The 7313-nt window shown below is 42.7% G+C and overlaps 1 long non-coding RNA gene across 1 annotated transcript; it reads left to right on the forward strand.

Annotated features, from left to right (window-relative positions):
• The first annotated feature begins 3426 nt into the window (after positions 1 to 3426).
• On the forward strand, positions 3427 to 5304 carry LOC144785639 (uncharacterized). The gene is made up of 2 exons (XR_013602003.1): positions 3427 to 3552; positions 3784 to 5304. It is a non-coding gene; the product is annotated as an uncharacterized LOC144785639 (long non-coding RNA).
• The last annotated feature ends 2009 nt before the right edge of the window (positions 5305 to 7313 follow it).

Genomic DNA, 7313 nt, shown 5'->3' on the forward strand with positions numbered 1-7313 from the left:
AATATTAAATCTATACTTAGCTATTTGCACTTACATACTCGATATTTTTGAGATGATAATCTCTCCACACAATATGTTTGCTTCCAATATTCAGTCAGTGATCCACGAATCATCATATGGAAGGCTCTCACTACACTTTACCAGACTTTCTGAAATTCATTAAATCTACTCCCAGTTGCTTCCTTCAGGTGTCTTAACATTCTTTAGGGCAATGTTATACCTGGTATATATATGAGCACGCCACAGTTCATGGAGCGTCTGAAACACATTCGGATGCGCACCTGGACAATAGGCAGGGCCACGATTACACAAATGGGTCTTGTGTTATGATTTACTTTTAAAATGGGGGAGGGTGCCCCATTCGCACTTTACACCCCCCAGTTGTTTTAAACGTATCTGCAGGGGGCAGGACTCTTAGCTATTTGTACCCATGAGCAGCTTGCACATGAGGGTGTTTGGTCTCTGCCCTGCCTCATATTCTCACACCACCCACACTATTTAATGATCACAAACAAACTACAATTGTATAAGTTGTCATTCCAAGCGAGGGCCAGGTGTCTTAGGGTAGACATAATGCTGTTTGCATGAGCCTTGTGAGAAGTTGCACAAGTCTCTGAGCCCACACATTAGAAGTGATCAAGATATGCACTTTTTGCATGTTTTAAATACTGCTTGTTTTGCTTCTTTCCTTTTCTATTCTCTGAGCATATTAGTTTTGCAGAGCATTTTTCCCGCACTTAACAAACATTGGCAAAGCCAATATGTTGACATTGGCTGCTAAACTTTCGGCTTTGCCAATGCTTATTTTGTTGGTGAATAGTTTGTGTATGAGGAGACATGACACATGAGTGGCCTGGTAGCAGTGTACAGGGACCTGCCGGGCCCCTGTCTAAGAAAAACAAGCACTGTCTAAAAGCCAAAACATAGCTAAGCACGCATTACAATAATTGCCCATAAAACTGCATGGGGCTACTTACTATGCTGATGTGCACATTGTACAATAGCATAACGCCATCACTCACAGTCAGGTAAGCCGAAGCGGATTGACCCTAAGTCCCATGTGGTATGCTGTGATGGACAGAAACAAAATGTGAATGACACTTGTAGCAGATCAATGGATGAAGAGGGCAGACTGAAACCCCCTGTATGCATGAAAAGAACATTTATTTGTAATAAAAATAAAACATCTTGGTAATCACTAGACCTGATAAGCACGTGCAAAGCCAAAAAATCTGGCCTTGGCAAGTCTGAAGCGTTTCCCTTTGTTTGACAACATATGCAATAAACATTAGATGTGTAACCGTAATAAAATAAAAAATGCCACCTTCAAAAAGTGGAATGCATATGTTTACAAAAAAAGTAAGTCATAAAAAAGGATCCATCACTAAAATAAATAAAATATACATGAAATAAAAGTATAGGTCGACCTAACAGCCCCAAAACTTAAGTAGACTATTTTCTAGGCAGACATAAACATATGAAGGATAAAACTGCCATCACTTACGGTGTAGAAAATTAGGGCTGAAGAGGTCTGACCCATTTTCCCCATGTTGTAGGCTGCGGTGGGTGGAAGCAAAATGCTAATGGCACTTGAACAGACCAATGGTTGAAGAGGACTAACTAAAATCCCACAAGTGTGGATATACATGCATGTAGTTGAATTATGTTGTTTGGAGAAAGAAGAAACTGGTGAGCCCATTAACACCGTCTCTAGGTCAAAACTAAAAATGCAGTCGGATTATCAAATGAAAATGTGTAGGTGCATTGTGATGTGAGTTTGAAAACTACAGGTGGGTCTGGCACATTGTTATTGTAAGCCTTTAAGTAAGTTGTTTTTTTGTCCCGACTGAGTTTTGGGACTATGTGAGGTGAATAGTTTTACTTATAGTTGGTTTAATGAATCTTGATGTTTGTTAACAAATATATAATAACCCACATTAGCAGCTTTATCATGCCCACCCTCTTTATCAGCTATAATCATATGAATCAGGAGGCATGGAAGGATGTATCAACAAATCACACATAGTTGTCCGGTGGGGCACGAGATAATGTTTATAAGGTGCAAGAATCTGATAAAACTGTAGGGGAGCCCAATGTGATGTGCCCCAGTAACACAATCTAACAGGGAAGGTATGGATTATGCACATCGATGGGGCAGTGGATGAATGACCCCAATGAAATACTTGTAATATGCCCCATGGGAGCACTATGTGTTGCAAAAGGTCAGTAGCACTGCTTTGTGCATGGAGGGTCAGACACTCTTGTCACATAATGAAAGGAGTAGAAGTAAGTGCACCTTTAGAGCTGCCTGCAAACCAAGGGGCTTTAGGCACAAACTGGACGTACTACACAATTTAGCTACATTGGTCCAAAATGTCAGTGGGGAGAGGCCCTGCTGCCAAAGTCCAATAGGAGAAATCTGGCTCGCTTACATCACTTGGTGAAATTTGGAGGCAACATTTACACCCTACAACTTTCAGAGTTCATCACTCGCCATTGTCTGTACCCCAAATTATGGAATGACCTTCCCATCTATCTAGGAAGGGCACATATTCAACTGCCTTTCAAGATTTCACAAATGTTATCTAAAGACTGCTTTTAATTATTTTACAAGACTGGGTAGTGTAGTTCCTATATTCCCAAAAGGCTCTGCGCATTGGAATAATATATCCTATAGATTAGACGTAGCACTGAGGTTGACTGGATCGCTATCGAATATACTAAACTTAATAGTGAGTGCCAGCTAGCTCAGAGGTCACTTGAAACTTTCTCGAATACACAAGAAGGGATTCGTTTCTGACAACCGCATAAACATGACAACTTTGTTTCCCAAGAATAAGAAATATATCTCTAGAGTCGCGGAAACAATAGATAGGTGTTTCACTCAGTCAATCGTGCATGCTTCGTTTCTACGGAGTTGCAGAGAAATAGAGAGACGGGCATTTTCAATAACAAGCATTTACAATGCAACGGTTTCGCCTTTGGAAAAGTTAGAGCTATTGGCAATGTAAATGACAATGCCATTTATTTATCTGTTTTCAAAACCAACACATAAATAAAAATGTTGTCATTTACAATGCCAATAGCTCAAACTTTTCCAAAGGCGAAACCGTTGCATTGTAAATGCTTGTTATTAACTTTTCTCTTCATCACCATAGACAGTTCCCACTTTTGCCAGTCACATATTCTCTGACAGTCTTGTCTCTACTTTGCCTTTCACTTTACTCCAGTACATCCCATGCATGAACTCTCACCTCATATTTAAATCTGTAGCTCCCAGCCATATAACAGTAACAGTATATTTCGGCCAACTCTTTGCCCACCTTTTCAGATAACATCAAGTTGTAGCTTTTTGACCTACGACTCAGCAGGATGATCATGCATGTGAGCTGATGGTAGTTTTTTTTTACCAGGACTGAAGCACTAGATGACGATCTGAGGTCTGGAGGGGCACACCAGGCATAACTATCGTCAGCTCCCATGGTTAGAGAGAGCTGATCATGGGGGCAGGAGCCAGGGAGAGTTGGCTACTGGCCTCTACCAACAACACAGGTGAAGTGAATTGCAGGGCTCCTCCACGACATTAAAGCGATCTTTTGTAGAGGGCCAGGCTTGTGGGTGTTGGAAAGAGGGGACAGAAGACCTCTTTGAAGCTAAGGGAGTGTCCTCTGGCCTTACCTGTCTCATTATTCACTTGAATTGTTATTCCCCACATGTTAAGAAGTAATTAAGTGGGGCAACCTCCCTTTCTTTTATACATTTGTTTTCTCTCTTTCCTGACAGGAGATTCTAAGATCCACCCCACTGTACTGCTCACACTTCAAAGTGATAAAGACCTTGGCTGGACCAATCTTTGCAGAATAAGCAAAAGAGACAACTGCTCCGAATTTGTCTCAGAAGTAACTGTTGGAATACATAATCAGTATCTGCAGCCTCTGTATAAAAATGTGGTTGAAACTTATAGACGGTGTGCCAAGATTTCTTCACCAGACATCGAGACCTCCACACCGGTGGTGACTAAGAAACGCTCTTCTGCTCCAGGAATTCCACCACTAAATACCCTTGCAAGTTTGGGACTAAAGCTTGGGAAACTTCGACAAGATTGCCAAGAAGGGATACCCACCTCACGCTTTGAGGGAGACAACCGACTGACTGCTCCTGAGCAGAACTGGAAGTGATCCAAAATGAGGAAGACATCGCTCACAAAGACAGGGCTGTGAAGGAACGAAGGCACGACAACCCAAAGACGCCCACTATCGCATCAACAAATGATCTGTTCTGTGAGGTTGAGATACAGAAATATCGAAGTTACCCCACAATGTGAGCAGATCTGTGTAGATGGAGGACACTAAGAAATGTCTGTCCTACAGAGTTTTGTTGCAGAACTAAGCACTAAGAAGCCATGCAGTGCTAAGGAAGGCAGATTGCTGTCCAAAGTCCTCACAAAAAGAATTAGGAGTACCGGAAGAAAGCCACATTGACTAAGAAGATTGCATCCACAACTAAGTACTCATCAAGCCCACAAAGCATAGGTACCTAGCTTGTTTGGGCCCAAGGGAAAACCAAAAGCGCAAGATCTGAAAGCCACAAGTACAATAACTCCATTGCAGCCTGAATTAATGCTAGGGCTACCTCTGCACACCTCACACCATCGCCAAATACACTGCATGCGCACTAGTTAGCAGAGCTAGGGTAGGATCCGCACTCCTCGGGCTCTTGTGAAACATGTGGTGCACAGCACGTTGAACAGTGCACTGTACCGCAGGTACAAGGGAGTGGCATAAGGTGACTCCCCATTAGTTACAGAAAGATTTGAGTATTAATCTGTATATTTATTGTTTTTGGAATTATGTACAATTATTTGAATTAAGTCAAAGATTTTTAAAAGAAAAATCGTTAGCTGAATATTAAATTATTAACTGATAATTGTAGTTTATGGAGTTCCTAATCCCCATCTCCTACCTCGGTGCGTAAGCCCTGGACTGATCAACTTTGCGCCTGTGAGGGTCAGGTGCTAAACTGGTGCACAGTATTGGCTCAGTCGTAAGGATAAACCCCAGGCCAATACTGGTAAAAATCTCTTATTGTCACAGCCTGAACCCATTAAGCCCCGACTTCACTGCCCACAGCTGTCTGGAAAGGGCGCAAGAGTCTATACAGAAACACAGTGGGTCACAGTTCTACTGCTGCAAGATGAAAAAACATTACTGCAAACGACATGCAATGCAATCTGCTCTGTCACCCAAATGTATGTACCAATCCATCATTTTTAGTCTACACATATTAAAAACATACTTACTTTGCTTTGGCCTTGGCAACTGTTTTATTCGAGGTGCATAGAAGAGAAAGAAAAGAGATTATTTCACAATCTTTTATGAACAGCATATTGCAAATACATATCCGCATACACAAGTAACAACAGGAATAGGTTTGTGCATCTATTGCAACCATTAGTTCCAGCAGTCATGAAATTTGAGATCATAATGGCTGGCTGGGGCCACGAGGATGTGAGCAGTCATTCTTTAGGAGAAAAAAAAAGCCTGAGAGAGGTCTACGATTGTTAATACGTACACAGTAAGAATATTGCTGGACTATTACACCCGCCTGCTTTTTTTTAAATCTCTCTTCATCCTTCAGAAACCACTGCTGCATCTTCAGGATCTGAACCGGACTTACCTACACAACCATTTTATGTGCAACATGTTGATACTTTAGTATCTTCTCGAACACCTTCCTCTCTCAGTTACCCCTATATCAGCCCCAGTCTCCTTTCTGGAATGTCCCGCTCTAGTTTACCATTTGTTCTTTCATTTGAAACCTTCCTTTTTGGTAACCATTAACTCTGTTAACATTAAGGTTATTTTTGTTGGCTGGGCCTTTTATTAATCTTGTTTGCCATGTAATTCCTTTATTCGCTTCCAAATGACCCATTTACGTTTGGCTTAAGAAATGCTTTTTTCAGTACTCATTCATGCTAAATCCCTTTGGAAAAATAAGAATAAGGCACCTAAGTACACTAGCTGGTGTGCCGGATTTTGCGTCGGATTGTACAAGAGAGAGCGCCATGCAAGCATCGTGGTTAAGGAACAGAGGTCGCCACGCTAATATGGCATTTGTTGTTTTCTTTGTTGGCCCTGGAACAAAGACATATAGAAAATATTGACTAAATAAGTTCAGATAGCTTCTAAATTCCTTGGGGCAGATTTATGAAGGCCTTGCGCCGCCGATGCGTCATTTTTAACATGGGAAAAAGTGACGCACCGGCGGCGCAAGGCCTTCATAAATCTGCCCCCTTATGCTTTAGGTCTGAAAAAGTTAAAATTGCCATTGTCGTCTCAGCCACTGAAGGTAACTACTTTGCGTGCGGTTGTTGTCCTTATTATAGAACAGAAAGCGGTCACTCACAGAGACGTTAGCCAATGGCTGGAAGTGGAATGGCAAACACCTGCCCCATGCTGTAGAGGGCAGAAGAAAATGTTAATAGGACAACAAACTACCAAAGAGAGAACACGGCTTTCTGGAAGTCCATATAAGTATATAATAAATATAAGTTTATTTAAAAAAAAAGGTTATGGCTAATGTCAGACGTAAAAATGAAGGACCACAACGAGAATGCTGCTTGGGGGTATGGGCACTAGAATAAAGTGCGCACCAACGAGTCCCACCCTCCTGTGATAACATCCACTGTAAAAGAGGCAAAGTCGTGTATCTAGAGGTTTGCAGGTTGCCCCCTTCAGCACCTCTGTGGCGTGCACCCTGCCTCTAACGGCTGCTACACAGGACGCAGGCGGTGCACCGAGAGGGCAGCCAGTACATTTAGTTTCAGACCACTTCTGTAGATGTAACAGGAATCACAGAGCTCCCAAAAGCCCCTTAGAGGACCTGAGCCCCACAAAAGCTGGGATAAATATTAACTGGAGCTATCGCTTTGAATATAACCCTCCAGACCGCCTGACACGAAGGATGCTTCCCACCGAGAGCCTGTCATTGAGGGTGCATTTCCGGGGACCCTAATTGTTTCCTTCTGCCATCACTTACAGTTCACGCCGGTTAGAAACATGCCTCACTTTTCTCCTTACTCCTCACGGTCACTGCGCAACATGACAACTACTTCCAGGTCCGGGTCAAAGGACAGCTCAGGCAGAGACAGCACGTACTGAAGAATGAACGCTCCTTTCGCGTCACAGCCGTCCGAGAATGCGCATGCGCAATGCAACTTTGTCACTGGAGTGTCCAGCATTCCTGGCCCCCAGAGCTTCAACGTGGATTCTGGGAACTGGACGAGGGAGTCTTGGGCGTCGAGTTGCTCCGTG

The sequence above is a fragment of the Lissotriton helveticus genome, chromosome 10 (genome assembly GCF_964261635.1).
Source record: "Lissotriton helveticus chromosome 10, aLisHel1.1, whole genome shotgun sequence".
NCBI classification, from domain to species: Eukaryota; Metazoa; Chordata; class Amphibia; order Caudata; family Salamandridae; genus Lissotriton; species Lissotriton helveticus.